Source organism: Podarcis gaigeae (assembly GCF_964106915.1).
Source record: "Podarcis gaigeae genome assembly, chromosome: 1".
Lineage (NCBI taxonomy): Eukaryota > Metazoa > Chordata > Lepidosauria > Squamata > Lacertidae > Podarcis > Podarcis gaigeae.
Window position 1 is genome coordinate 4607189 of NC_139678.1, and position 16259 is coordinate 4623447.

General features: G+C 45.8%; 1 long non-coding RNA gene across 1 annotated transcript in view; it reads right to left on the reverse strand.

The window, feature by feature from the left end:
- LOC310844907 overlaps positions 1-16259 on the reverse strand; it is a 100271-nt gene that overhangs the window by 69919 nt on the left and 14093 nt on the right. The gene's annotated exons all lie outside the window — the stretch shown is intronic.

Genomic DNA, 16259 nt, shown 5'->3' on the forward strand with positions numbered 1-16259 from the left:
AAGGCCCTCGGCGCTGGACCTCAGTGTCCGGGCAGAACGATGGGGGTGGAGACGCTCCTTCAGGTATACTGGACCGAGGCCGTTTAGGGCTTTAAAGGTCAGCACCAACACTTTGAATTGTTCTTGGAAACGTACTGGGAGCCAGTGTTATGTGGTCTCGGCGGCCGCTCCCAGTCACCAGTCTAGCTGCCACATTCTGGATTAATTGTAGTTTCCGGGTCACCTTCAAAGTTAGCCCCATGCAGAGCGCATTGCAGTAATCCAAGTGCGAGATAACCAGAGCATGCAGTACTCTGGCGAGACAATCCGCAGGCAGGGAGGGTCTCATCCTGTGCACCAGGTGGAGCTGGGAGATAGCTGCCCTGGGCACCAAGAGCCTGACTCTTTAGAAAGCATCTTCCTATCTCCCCAGGTAAAGTTCCAGCATTGCAGAAGGCGAGGGGAGGAAGGGATGTCCAAGCTGATGACACTACGGTGGTGGGGCTCATTTCAGGAGGGGATGAGTCCGCCTATCGGGACGAGGTGGAGCGGCTTTGTGCTTGGTGTGGAGAGAACAATCTGGCTCTTAATACGACTAAGACCAAGGAATTGGTGGTGGATTACAGGAAAAAAAAGGCGGACATTCAGCCCTTGTATATCAACGGGGAACGGGTGGAGAGGGTGGCGGAATTCAGGTTTTTGGGAGTGACTATCGATCAGGGCATGACTTGGAGCGCAAATACCACTGCTCTGGTGAAGAAGGCCCAGCAGAGAATTTATTTCCTCAGACTTTTAAAGAAGAACAATCTGAGTGAGAGACTGCTGGTGTCCTTCTACCGAGGCTCCATAGAGAGCATTCTCACATACTGTATTTGTGCCTGGTTCTCCAGCTGTACAGCTAGGAAGAGGAAGGTGCTCCAGAAGGTCATAACCACAGCCCAAAGGATTATTGGTCATCCCCTCCCATCTTTGGAAGAACTGTACGGTTCCCGTTGTCTTAGGAAAGCAAACAATATCCTGCAGGATGCATCTCACCCGGGACACAGTCTGTTTGTACTACTGCCTTCTGGCAGGAGATACAGAAACATCAAGTCAAGGACAAATAGACTGAAAAATAGTTTCTATCCAAGAGCTGTGGCCTTCTTAAATGCAGTAACTCGATAGTGTGACCTGGGAGTTTGATGGGTGTGGGTGTGGCTGGAATGTGGTTTGTTTGGTTGTTGTTGTTGTGTTGCTTTTGTTGTTTTTAAGGGATGGCATCCAATTTCGTTGCACTTGTGCAATGTTGCACTTGTGTAATGACAATAAAGAATCTATCTATCTATCTATCTATCTATCTATCTATCTATCTATTGGGAGGAAGGGATGTCCACTTGAAGCTGGAAGCTGGCCTTTGACAGGAGGGAAGCCACAGCATTGCAAGACCAGTGATCTTGCAGGTTTTATTGGCCTTCTAAGCCCTCAACCCCAGTGCCAGATTTATGTATAAGCTAAAGCTATAGCCAAAAAATTTAAAGGGAAAAAAACCTGGATGTACATTTCCAAACTATAAGATAAAAAACAAAATAAAGCCTACATACAGCATCAGTGTTTTGTGTTATGTATGAGGTGGGTGGCGCTAGGGATGCGGGTGGCGCTGTGGGTTAAACCACAGAGCCTAGGACTTGCCGATCAGAAGGTTGGCGGTTCGAATCCCCGCAACGGGGTGAGCTCCCGTTGCTCAGTCCCTGCTCCTGCCAACCTAGCAGTTCGAAAGCACATCAAAGTGCAAGTAGATAAATAGGTACCTCTCTGGCGGGAAGGTAAATGGCGTTTCCGTGTGCTGCTCTGGTTCGCCAGAAGCGGCTTAGTCATGCTGGCCACATGACCCGGAAGCTGTACGCCGGCTCCCTCGGCCAATAAAGCGAGATGAGCGCCGCAACTCCAGAGTTGTCCGCGACTGGACCTAACAGTCAGGGGTCCCTTTACCTATGGACCTATTAGGTCCATCAATTACCATATAGCCTATATTCAACACAAAAAACATTGACAATTTGTTGTTGACAAAGGACAGCTGGACATATAAAGGGCCCCATTACCTTCAGTAGCTTAGGGCCTCATCAAACCTAAATCCGCCCCTGCTCAACCTTCTTCCTCTAGTTGCTGTAATATCACTCATGATTATGATGATGAAATAATAGCGATCACCATCAGTGCTTTTTTATGGGGGTACACAGGGGTATGCACACCCCTAAACATTTTGTCAATCTAAGTCTGGCCTCATTGAGGGGCAGTATTTCAATATGAGTAGGAAAATGAGAGTACCCCTAAACATTTTTTAAAAGAAAACAAAAACACTTAATAATAATATACCACCCATCTGACTGGGTTCCCCCAGCCACTCTGGGCGGCTTCCAACAAATTAAAACAATAGGACATCAAACATTAAAAACTTCAATAGGGCAGACATAATGTTCTGCACTTAGGAAGAACCAGATGCACACATATTGGATGGGGGACAGCATGTTTAAAGGATCTGGGGGGTCTTGGTGGACCACAAGCCGAGTGTGAGTCCACAGTGCGATGCAGCAGCAAAAACAAAGCTCATGCTATTCTAGGTTGCATCAACAGAAGTATAGTGTCCAGGTCAAGGGAAGTAATAGTACCCTCTATTCTGCCTTGGTGAGACCACACCTGGAGTACTGCGTCCAATTCTGGGCGTCACAATTTAAGAAGGATGTCGACAAGCTGGAACATGTGCAGAGGAGGGCAACCAAGATGACCAAGGGTCTGGAAACGAAGCCTGATGAGGAACGGTTGAAGGAGCTGGGTTTGTTTAGCCTGGGAAAGAGGAGACTGAGAGGAGATAGGATAGCTAACTACAATTATCTCAGAGGCTGTCAGATGGAAGATGGAGCAATCTTTCCTGCTCCAGAATGTAAGACCTTCAAGTTACAAGAAAGGAGATTCCAAAACTAAACATCAGGATGAACCTTCTGACTGTAAGAGCTGTTCAACAGTGGAACAGACTCCCTTGGAAGCTGGTGGGCTCTCCAGCATTGGTGGTGGGTTGAGTAGCTACCTAGCAGAGATTCTTCAGCTGTGATTCCTGCATTGCAGGGGGTTGGTACCTTCCAACTCTACCATTCTACGATTCTTTGAAATCTCTGAAGTTTGTTTTTTAAAATAATATTTATTACTTTTCCAACAATTTAAACACTACAACAACAAAACAAAAAAAAACAGTACAATACAATACAAAAACACTACATAACACTAACACTTTAAACTAACAAAACAAAAACAGTTTAAAACACATCAAACAATTTCAAGATCTTATCTTTCATTCACTTATTTCAACGACCTCCTCACACCTCCCTTTTTGTATTCCACTTCTGTTAATTGTTTCAGCAGTTCCTTTCCATCTGCCTCTGTTTTCTATCCTATAATTATCTTAACATATTCTAACCTTATTTTTTCCTTTAATACTCGAATAATCTATTTATACTTAATTCCTTATAACATTTCTACTAAAGCCATATAACTTCATTCCAACATTTTTCTAACATTCATTGATTTTACAGTATTTCTGTAAATAGTCTTTAAACTTTTCCCAGTCTTCTTCCACCGACTCTTCTCCCTGGTCTCGGATTCTGCCAGGAAATCTCTGAAGTTTGAAGCAGTGGTCATCCAGGTTTCAGGAGGCTCACCGCCATATCTGTCCTGTCCACTGGAAGGGATGTTGATTTCAGAATAGAGCAGTGTTTCCCAACCTTTTTTGGGCAAAGGCACACTTGTTTCATGAAAAAAATCTCGAGGCACACCACCATTAGAAAATGTTTAAAAAATTAACTCTGTGCCTATATTGACTATATATAAAGTAACTCTCTTTAATAGGAATCAAATAAACACAAAGAAATTAATGTCTCTGCCACAGTGTGCGACTTTTTTGACTTGGCTATAAGTTCAGCAACGTGATAGCTAGCTTTAAGACCTCTTTCATTTACCTTTGAGGTTTGTCTCATGAAAGTTGCCTGTTTCTCCGTGTTTTCACGCAGGCGAAAAAAATAGTCCGCATTCTTGTTTTGAAGCGAAGGGTGTTTCGTTTGGAGATGGCGTTTAAGTTTGCTTGGGACCATAGCGCTGTTAGCTAGCTTTTCACCACACACCACACACAGTGGAATTGGTTGGTTTGCATCTCCGGTGAAAGTAAATCCAAATGAAATATAGCTTTCGCTATATTGCCTTGTGCCAGAGGATTTGCTTGAGCTAACCATCTTTGCTTTCTTGTCATGCCCACTCATACTTGGGCTCTCATCTGGCTCCAAATTTTGTTCAGAGTCCAGTTCTTTTCTTTTCAAAAACTTTTCCATCACTGCAGTATCTGGCCATCCAATTGCCACTGACAAACGGATACAGACATCTTTTTTTTACAGCACAGCTCGCACAAATGTACACGGAACACCCTTTTCGAATTAAAACACACAGTCTCACGAGAGCAAGGAGCAGCGATTTTATATTTTACGAAAAGAAGTCGCTAGTCCTCATGGTGACAGGGTGGAAATTATTTAAAAGCAGAACCACCTTGAGGAAGGTGGAGCCATATCACATCCCGGCAGGAGGCCTAAATTGGTGGAACGCTCAGGCCCCGCCTATTCAAAGAGGACTATTAATTTGGAGAGCTGCTATCTTCCAAACTGTGAGACGACGAGGCAAAAGGGGAGCCCTGAATGGAACTTTGCGTTTTTGTCTCAACGCCGGTCTCGCGCTGCCGCTTCCCACGCTCTCAAGGACCCGGGAGGAGGAAGGCGTGAAGGGAATCCCGAAGGCGCGAAAACCTCGTGCATGCGCAGGCCTTCCGCCTGCGACAGCCCAGTAGGCCGGCCGAAGCGAGCGGCGATGGGATGTGGGAGGGAGCTCGCTCGCCGCCCCGCGTGTGCTCGCCACCGCCGCCCCGCCTCTCGCCGCCCGACTCGCCCGCCTCCCTCCCACGGCACACCAGGCAACGTCTCGCGGCACACTAGTGTGCCGCGGAACACCGGTTGGGAAACACTGGAATAGAGGAAGCTGCCTTTTATCACAGTATCACATGAGCACTGCTCCACAGCATTTGATATTTTCATTCACATATTGTCAGGGAACTGCCATCGGAGCCAGGAGTGGAGGTAAGGCTCCCCAGCGATGCCGGAGAAGGGCCCAGCAGGGAGAGAGGGAACTCATCCACTGGGGAAGGAAATTAGTGTGACACCAGGAAGAAAGGGGAGCAGGGGAGGGCTTCGGAGAGATGGATCCAGGACTCTTCCACAGAAACTAGCGGGGAGAGCACAGGTCCTCCGCTGCCCACGCCCACCCTGCACAGAAGACTTCCGCGCAGGGAGGCTAGGCGGAGACTGGGCGTCAAAGAACTTTTATGCTGGAAGACGTTCAAGAAACGCCCACTGACGGATTCTGCCAGTGACTGACACAGCCGCGGAGTAAGGGCTGTGCAGCCAGGGAAAGGTTTAACCAGGCAACTTTGTCAAGAGTAGCGGCAACTTACGCACGAGCAACCCCAATTCCCATTACACATATATTCATTCGAAATAAGATGGGTTTGTGAAACAATTCTATATTCTCCCAACACACTGACAAAGATCTACAAAAGAGCAGTCAATATCTGGAATCTCTGTTCAGTAAAGGTAAAGGGACCCCTGACCATTAGCTCCAGTCACGACCGACTCTGGGGTTGCGGCGCTCATCTTTACTGGCCGAGGAAGCCTGCGTACAGCTTCCGGGTCATGTGGCCAGCATGACTAAGCCGCTTCTGGCGAACCAGAGCAGCGCATGGAAACGCTGTTTACCTTCCCACTGGAGTGGTACCTATTGATCTACTTGCACTTTGACGTGCTTTTGGACTGCTAGGTTGGCAGGAGCTGGGACCGAGCAACGGGAGCTCACCCCGTCATGGGGATTCAAACCGCTGACCTTCTGATCGGCAAGTCCTAGGCTCTGTGGTTTCACCCACAGTGCCACCTGCGTCCCTCCTCTGTCCAGTGTTGAACATTATATTTGCTGAATACATTAATTATTATTATTATTATTATTATTATTATTATTATTATTATTATTATTATTTATACCCCGCCCATCTGGCTGAGTTTCCCCAGCCACTCTGGGCGGCTTCCAATCGAATGTTAAAAACAATACAAAGCTTCACAGCTTATCTTTCATCATACAAAGTTCGGTATCTCTCTTCATTTAAAGACTTTCAGAGACTTTGAGTCTAAGATTCCTTTTACTGAATCAGAGCATCGGTCCATCCAAATTAGTATTGTCTGCACTGGCAGCCAGCAGCTTCCAGACAGAGTCTAGCCTCTCCCAACCCTTGCTGGAGATGCTGGGGACTGAATCTGAGACCTTTTGTTTGGTAGGCAGATGTTTTAACCCCTGAGCTAGCTCTCTCCCCTGTCACACACTAAAAGAAAGGGATCATGGCTGCTTACTTGTGAGCTGGAAGGAGCTAGTGCCCTCAACCCTTCGTGACCATAATATTTGCTTCTGTCCATCCATCAAGTTTGTTTTTTCCGCAGAGCTGGGAGCTCAGATGGAAAACAAAGATTACTGGCTTCAACAGGGACAGGCTTTGTAGACACTTCGTGACTATAGGAAAGTGGAGGAAATTCTGAGCCTTGCTTGCGGAAGCATTGAAAATCGGTCCCCCGAGTGACATTTTTTGGTGACAAGGATATTCTGGCTGTGACCCTGCAGTACTGTGTGCGGTTTGGGAGCTGCACGGTCAGGGGAAAAACAATGCTGTCCAGGGTTGTAAAGACTGCGGAGAGAATAATAGGGTGCACTCTTCCCACCTTGGATCAAATCTGCGTTTGCAGGCGCCATAAGAAAGCTGCAGAGATAGCGCAGGATAGTGCGCACCGCGGAAATGATCTCTTTCAGCTTCTGCCTTCTGGAAGAAGGTACAGGATTATAAAGACTAGGACTAGCCGCCTGAGAAACAGTTTCTATCCAAATGTGATTTTGGTTTAAATGCAGTGTGATGCGGGTGGCGCTGTGGGTTAAACCACAGAGTCTAGGACTTGCCGATCAGAAGGTTGGCAGTTCAAATCCCCGCGACGGGGTGGGCTCCCATTGCTTGGTCCCTGCTCCTGCCAACCTAGCAGTTCGAAAACACATCAAAATGCAAGTAGATAAATAGGGAAGGTAAACGGCGTTTCCATACACTGCTCTGGTTTGCCAGAAGTGGCTTAGTCCTGCTGGCCACATGACCCGGAAGCTGTACGCCGGCTCCCTCAGCCAGTAAAGCGAGATGAGCGCCGCAACCCCAGAGTCAGCCATGACTGGACCTAATGGTCAGAGGTCCCTTTACCTTTAAGGTAGTCTCTGTGGGAGTATCTTGTATTTAATTATGGGGTATCAGAGTTTTTAGGGGGCTAAACAGGCTGGGATAGCTGGGATAGCAGGCTTGTTGGTTTCGAATGTTTGATGTAGATTTTTTCAGTTTCGTCGTTCTGTATGGGAGAATGACAATAAAGATTATCGTATCGTACTGCCTCCACCCCAATCATTTTGGCAGTCCTTTTCTGAACTTTTTCCAACTCAACAATGAAATAAACCTGAAAGCGACTCGTCTATCAATCTTCGGTGTGGGGTGAGCATAGACTCCACAAATCGTAACTCTGCAGGGAAATGCGATAATAATAATTAGATGTCGATGCAAATTTCCCTGCTCCCAGATAGAATAGAATAGAATCAAATCATAGAGTTGGAAGAGACCCCAAGGGCCATCGAGTCCAACCCCCTGCCAAGCAGGAAACACCATCAGAGCACTCCTGACATATGGTTGTCAAGCCTCTGCTTAAAGACCTCCAAAGAAGGAGACTCCACCACACTCCTTGGCAGCAAATTCCACTGTCGAGCAGCTCTTACTGTCAGGAAGTTCTTCCTAATGTTTAGGTGGAATCTTCTTTCTTGTAGTTTGGAACCATTGCTCCGTGTCCGCTTCTCTGGAGCAGCAGAAAACAACCTTTCTCCCTCCTCTATGTGACATCCTTTTATATATTTGAACATGGCTATCATATCACCCCTTAACCTCCTCTTCTCCAGGCTAAACATGCCCAGCTCCCTTAGCCGTTCCTCATAAGGCATCGTTTCCAGGCCTTTGACCATTTTGGTTGCCCTCCTCTGGACACGTTCCAGTTTGTCAGTGTCCTTCTTGAACTGTGGTGCCCAGAACTGGACACAGTACTCCAGGTGAGGTCTGACCAGAGCAGAATACAGTGGCAATATTACTTCCCTTGATCTAGATGCTATACTCCTATTGATGCAGCCCAGAATTGCATTGGCTTTTTTAGCTGCCGCGTCACACTGTTGGCTCATGTCAAGATGCTTTAGCTGAGATTTCTACATTGCAGGGGGTGGACTAAATGACTCGTAGGGTTCCTTCCATCTCTACTAATCTGCGATTCTATGAAGGAGCTCCTTCTTCCATGCAGACCTGCCTCTGTGTTAAGATCTGTGGAGTTGACCTTCCTAGTTGGGCTTCCACCATCTAGCAAATAATAGCACCCCAGGGGAGGGCCTTCTCGGTGGTGGCTCCCCAGTTTTTGTAATCCCCCCTCTAAGTTACGGTGGGAAGCTGCTTTTAATTACTGTCCTGCTGCTTGCTGAGATTGTGAAAAATACTTTTATGTGTCTTATCTTCACAGCTGTATTTTTAAACTGCAGATATTTTAAATGAAATAAATATAAGCATAATGTTTACGTCCCCTGTATATTGCAACGGCAGAAAAAAAGGCCAAAACAAAAACAACACAATATTGGGTTATATTACCTATAAAAGGCAGATTAAAAGGTTCAAATGACTTTTTAAAAAAAATGACAGAGGCATGGTCGTTTTATTTGGGAGAATAATTTGACAGACGTTTTATTTGGGAGAATTTGCCTCATTTTGCAATAAGAAACATAAAACCACATAGGTCAGGAATGGTTGTAAACTGGGCATCGTTGCAACGAATCCATTATTGAAATCAAGGAAAGGAATAGATTTCACTAAGTCTTAGATTTTGGATGTCCCGGTTAGTCTCACTTATCCCTATATGATCTGTGAGCCAAGTTCCACAGCTGTTTGAGGAGCTGTTAGCTAAGCATTGATTGACATTTTTATTTATTTGAGGGATGTTTATATGGCCTTTCAACCGCAGTTTTCAGGGCACTTGACAGATGAAATGATTTTTGAAACATCAAGGCCCAAAACAAAACAAAACTTCAAAAGCAGCATTAAGAGTGAGTGATGGAGCCTTTTAAAAGCTAGACAGAAGAATACAGTATGAAAAAAGATCTTTGTCCAATGCGGAAAAGAGAATCGTGCAAATGTGTCAAGGCTCTTTCACACTTAATTTTATGGTGCATTCATCATGATCTGTGCTCATGATCCTGCTTCCTGCAAAGATTTTGAAGAGAAGAAGAGTTTGGATTTGATATCCCGCTTTATCACTAGCCGAAGGAGTCTCAAGGCGGCTAACATTCTCCTTTCCCTTCCTGCCCCACAACAAACACTCTGTGAGGTGAGTGGGGCTGAGAGACTTCAGAGAAGCGTGACTGGCCCAAGGTCACCCAGCAGCTGCATGTGGAGCAGTGGGGAATCGAACCCGGTTCACCAGATTACGAGTCCACCGCTCTTAACCACTACACCACAATGGCTCATATTGCTTATACAGCGGTATTTCGGGTTACATACGCTTCAGGTTACAGACTCCACTAACCCAGAAATAGTACCTCGGGTTAAGAACTTTGCTTCAGGATGAGAACAGAAATCGTGCTCCGGCTGCATGGCAGCAGCAGGAGGCCCCATTAGCTAAAGTGGTGCTTCAGGTTAAGAACAGTTTCAAGTTAAGAACAGACCTCCGGAACAAATTAAGTACGTAACCAGAGGTTCCACTGTAATTCTGAATCTCTGCCTGTTCATAGCTTCCTGCTGAAATCCTGTGAATTTATAAACCCTAGATGTTCTGGGTTGGGCTTTCATGTCCTGCTTTTTCATGCAACAACAACAACAACAACAACAACAACAACAACAACAACAACAACAATAATAATAATAATAATAATAGTTTTAATAGTAATAGTAATAATAATAATAATTTATTTATACCCTGCCAATCTGGCTGGGGTTCCCCAGCCACTCTGGGCAGCTCCCAATTGAATATTAAAATCACAATAAAGCATTAAACATCAAAAACTTCCCTAAACAGGGCTGCCTTCAGATGTCTTCTAGACGTCAGATAGTTGCTTATTTCCTTGATATCTGATGCAAGGGCGTTCCACAGGGCAGGTACCACCACCAAGAAGGCCCTCTGCCTGGTTCCGTGTAACCTCACTTCTTGCAGGGAGGGAACCGCCAGAAGACCCTCGGAGCTGGACCTCAATCTGTGAGCTGGACAATGGGGGTGGAGACGCTTCTTCAGGTATCCTGGCCGAGGCCATTTAGGGCTTTCAAGGTCAGCACCAACACTTAGAATTCTGCTTGGAAACGTACTGGGAGCTATGGGGCAAGAGTGCCTCTCCAGATACCAGCAATGCAGGAACACTGGGAAAGCACTCCAGAACAACTAACAAAGTAGAATGATGTCTGGACGATCCAGTATAAATCCGCCGCTGTTACTGTGTTAATGACATGTTGCAGAATACACCCATCAAAAATAACCCCCAACTAGTCTCAAGAGTCCCTCAGTCCTTGCACAATCATTTAGTCCTTGCACAAACGTGATCCGTGCAGGATGCACGTTTGCAACCCACAGCGTTCGCAACCCGCATCTGCGCACATGCGGGTTGCAATTCGGAGCTTCTGCGCATGCGCAAAGTGCGATTTAGCGCTTCTGCGCATGTGCAACCTCCTCAATCCGGAAGTAACCCATTCCGATACTTCCGGGTTGCGGCGGTACACAACCTGAAAAAACGCAGCCTGAAGCGGCTGTAACCCGAGGTATGACTGTATTGGGATAATTGGGGATTGGATCGAGTAAGTGACAGGTTTGTGGATTAATTTCTGCATTCTTTACTTGCAAGAAACCTGGTTAAACAGATAATCCTTTGGGATTTTACCATCTTCTCTCGGCTTAATTCAAGAGATCAGTACTGGAGGAAAACCCCGGTCTCTTGCCATCCATCTAGCCTGAGCGATCCAGGCATGGTGATTCGGCCAAGTTTCTGAATCCACAAGGATAGTTTCTGTCTGCCAAGAAGATTGAAAAAGTCCTGGTGTCAATTTCCACCAGCAGAAACCATCTTCCCCTGCCCACAAGGGCATTTGCCATGTCCCTAAATCCTGGAAAGATGTTGCAATGGTTACCTGGCATGTGCTCTGGTTGGCTGAAAAGTTCCAGCTGTCACTCTCACCAACATGGGTGGGCTGTGGGCTGGCAGTTTTTTGTCCTCACTAAAGATAAGAAAACCAGCAACTATCTGTGCTGTGTTGCTCCAGAGGAGACCAGATGATGATGATGATGATAATAATAATAATAATAATAATAATAATAATAATAATAATAATAAATTTATTTATATCGCGCCCTCCCCAGCCGAAGCCAGGCTCAGGGCACCTAACAACAATAAAATAAAATAATACAACATTCTAAAATAATGTTGTCAGAGCTGCCTGAGGTCCCAGCTCACAAAGGACCAACGCCAGTTCGTTGTTATATACAAAAGTCTTTATTGAAGTTCAGTTTTGATTTCAAAGCCGCGGCGCGCAGCTCTACGTCTCAACTCTAGACCGCAGAAGCTCCGTCTGAATCTCCTCCCCCCAGACACCAGTTTAAGTCTCTAGCCTTGCTCCACCTCTTCCTTTGCTCTTTCCTCCTCTGGGTCCACCTGTCCGCTGGGGTCTTGCCCTTTCTAGACTCTTCTGACGCTGAGTCCCCTGAGTCTTCCCCCAGCCTCCGGCGGGCTTTGGGACCTGGTTCCCTATCCGGGTTTTCTGCTGTCCCGCGCGCCTGTACATTTGAATTTGGCGCGCGCGCCCAGCCGGCAACCTTCCTCCTGACCGTTACACTGCTCCTGTCACTGCTTCCCCCTTCGGGGGTGCCAGCTGGAACTGACTTCCCCTCCGTTCCCTCACTCTCCGATAGAGGCGTGGTCAGCCCTGACTCATCTTCTCTCCCTGCTGGAGGAGACGCTGGCCCTGATGCATGGGACTCTTCCCCCCCACTACGCTCTGGTGGGGGAGCTGGTCCTGATCTCCCACTGCTGCTTTGGGAGTCCCTGCTGGCCCCTTGCTTCTGGTGCATCCCCCCTGGGACCCCCCCTTGCCCTGGCCCTCGGCGCCCCCCTCTGGGAATCTTCTGATTCGCTGGAGAAGCTCATGGAATCTCTCGTGCCACTGTCATACTCCCCTACGCTGCCCTCAGATTCTTCCCCTTCGCTCTCCATTTCCTCTCTCCCCTGTGCCTCTGCTCCTGAGCCCCTGACACATGTCATTATAAAATTAATTCAAATCAAATTGATGGCAACCATTGGGCTAGAGTTCTGTGAAGAATTACCAAAGGAGGGGGTCAGATTGTGCCCTGGCCAAAGGCTTGGTGGAACAGCTCTGTCAAGGTGTTTTTGTTTGAAGACCGTAAAGTCCTCCGTGGGACATACCAGGAGAGGCGGTCCCGTAGGTACGAGGGTCCTAAGCCGTATAGGGCTTTAAAGGTTAAAACCAGCACCTTAAACCTGATCCTGTACTCCACTGGGAGCCAGTGCAGCTGGTATAGCACTGGGTGAATGTGATCCCGCAGTGAGGACCCTGTAAGGAGTCTCGCCGCGGCATTCTGCACCCGCTGGAGTTTCTGGGTCAGTCTCAAGGGCAGCCCCACGTGGAGCGAGTTACAATAATCCAGTCTGGAGGTGACCATCGCATGGATCACAGTGGCTAGGTCAGGGCGAGAGAGGTAAGTAAGAGATGCCTATTGGTAAGTAACGAAGTGGCGTTAGATAGATTTGAACCAACAGGTGTATTTTATTTTCCATCCCTTGCTTTGTCTATCCGCCTCCCCTCTTCCTTTTTCTTCTCATATATACATTAAAAATGGAAGGCTGTCGTCACACAGCCTGCATTGAAAGATTTGAAAGGCCGGATCATAATCCCAGGCTTACGACTTTAACATTTTTATATATGATTTTTGGTACTGTTGTTGTGAGCTGATTTGATATTTTCCTTAATGAGTGAGCTGCATAGAAACATGGCTATGAATAATAATACTAATTGTTGTTGTTGTTTAGTCCTGTCCGACTCTTCGTGACCCCATGGAGCACTCCAGGCACTCCTGTCTTCCACTCCCTCCCGCAGTTTGGTCAAACTCATGCTGGTAGCTTCGAGAACACTGTCCAACCATCTCGTCCTCTGTCGTCCCCTTCTCCTTGTGCCCTCCATCTTTCCCAACATCAGGGTCTTTTCCAGGGAGTCTTCTCTTCTCATGAGGTGGCCAAAGTATCGGAGCCTAAGCTTCAGGATCTGTCCTTCCAGTGAGCACTGGTGGGTTATTCAATCCTAAATGCCAGCAATTAAATTAAATACAATCATGCATTATGGTATAAATGCCTGGCCAGAGAAATTGCAGTACCCTTGGGGACAAGCAAATGGCTATTTAATGATACGTAAATACCGTAAATATCCATTATGGAAGCGACCATTGCAAGAGAGTTGGGAGCACCAAAAAAAAAGCGTTCTTTTTGCAAACTACCAGGCCAGGCTGAGATTGCCCCAACTTGACTAAACGTTAACCAAAACAGAATGAGTCTGAGCAACAAATCAACAGCACGATCAAATGATGGACTGGTTCAGTACTGCAAACCCCATTCCTAAATCAAGACATAACATCAAACTATAACATAACAACAGTATATATCATCACGAAAATTACATGGGGGAGTGAAATATACTCAGAGTCGCAAAGTGATTTCATGCTCTTTATTCAGCTCATAGTGGTGAGGAGGAATGAATGAAAGTCTCCTCAAAGTATCTGCTTTATATACATTATTTACACAATGGGCTGCACATGATTGGCTAATTCCAGAATTCTACTGTAAGCCAATCAGGTTGTGGATTCACTTCTATCTGGAGCATGATTGGGTGGTTCCTGCCAACCAATCATACTGCTGCATTGTTCTTGGACCAATCAGACTGCTGCATTCTGAACCCTATCGTTCTAGGACCAATCAGACTGCTGCCTTTTGGATCCTATTGTTCTAGGACCAATCAGACTGCTGCAGTTTGGATCCTATTTAATTCAGTGCATAACAGAGAGATTTTGCAGAATGAATTCAGGGACCAATACATCCTCAATAGTTTTGATTCTATAGAGACCCTAGATTAGAGAGTTTTTTTATTTAATTTTACCTGGGCTCAATTTGTTCACAACGCACTCCCTATTCCGGAAACGGCATTGGAGAGTCTACTCCAAATCCTATTATCCCAGATGAGTATGCTGCCAAGTTGTCAGAATTTAGAAGGCTCTCTGTGAGTTACTGTGGTTTTCAGCTCAGGCCCAAACAGTCATAAATACTTCTGCTTTTCGTTCTGCATAAGCAACAGTTTGTATTGGCAGCAAAGCGACAACGTGCACCTAAGATTTGTGGGGGTGTCAAAAACAGTGCAGTTGATAACAGCTCCACTGACAGTATGCATGGCCAGTCAACACTCCAACTGACCAAAGATTTAGCACTTTTAAGTAACTACCATGGGCTGGTTTGTTTTTTGCCAAAAATTCATACTGCTCTACAACAGTGGATCCCAAAGTGTGTGGCCACCGGGATTGTGGGATAACTGGGAGGGGGGCTAAGAGGCAAGGGGGAAGCAGGAGGTTGCTAGTAGACTTTGAAACAGTGGTATCGCTGGATCAAGTCTCTCAGTTTTAACGAATTAACCAAACTAAATAGTTTTTTACTGGATTTTGAATAAATGTGCAATTAATTGTTACTGTTTAAATTTCATTGTGTTATTATCTAGTGTAGCGTCCCAGTCAAGGGAAGTCATAGTCCCACTCTATTCTGGAATACTGTGTCCAGTCCTGGGTGCCACAATTTAAGAAGAAGAAGAAGAGGAAGAAGAGTTTGGATTTGATATCTCGCCTTTCACTCCCTTTAAGGAGTCTCAAAGCGGCTAACATTCTCCTTTCCCTTCCTCCCCCACAAGAAACACACTGTGAGGTGAGTGGGGCTGAGAGACTTCAGAGAAGTGTGACTGGCCCAAGGTCACCCAGCAGCTGCATGTGGAGGAACAGGGAAGCGAACCCGGTTCACCAGATTACGAGTCCACCGCTCTGAACCACTACACCACACTGGCTGGAAGGATGTTGACCAGATGGAACATATATAGAAGAGGGAAACCAAGATTATCAAGGGTCTGGAAACCAAGCCTGATGAGGAATGGTTGAAGGAGCTTGTTATGTGTAGCATGGAAAAGAGGAGACTGAGAGGAGAGCCCTCCTTCTTGGGCTGTGGAAATTTCTCGATGTTGACTGAGTAGTGAGAAAGAGTGGACTGTTGGAGTATCTTGTTGTCCGCAAACACCAAGCAAGATAAGAGCCTGATGGGAGGGAGCTATTGAGATATTCTGAGAATTCTCCAGGATTATAGCCCCACCCCAGTTGTGTTGTGAGACAACAGCAATTGGAGGAATTTCAAGAACTGGACAGAAGACAAAGGCCAAGGACTTTATAATTGGACATGTTCAGACTGGCACATGCAGAGAAAAGAAAAATAATTAGAGCACCTCATTTGAAATCCTATGGAAAGGTAGATAAGGTATTGACACGAATAGCAATCGCTAAAAATGCAGCTGTGATCTTAATGATTAATATACCAACCAAAATGTAATTAGATGTTTTAAAAAAATAGGAACCGCAGCAATCTAAGTATTAGACAAAAAAAAACATGAATCAAGGAGCACAGGAAACCACTTTGATTAAATTGTATAAATTTGGAAATAATAAATAAACTTAATTTTCCAACATTTACACAATATTTTGCCAATTATGAAGATTTCAATCAATATCAAAATAATTCCAATTTGATATTGATTGAAATCTGCATAATTGGCAAAATATTGGGTAAATGTTGGAAAATTAATTTAATTTTATTTATTTTTTAAAAAAGAACTTTCTGGTGGTAAGAGCCATTTGACAGTGGAACAAAGTACCTCGGAAGGTTGTGGACTCTCCTTCCATGGAGGTTTTTAAGCAGAGGTTGGATGGCCAAATGTCATGAATGCTTTAGTTGAAATTCCTGCATTGCTGGGGGTTGGACTAGATGACCGTCAGGGTCCC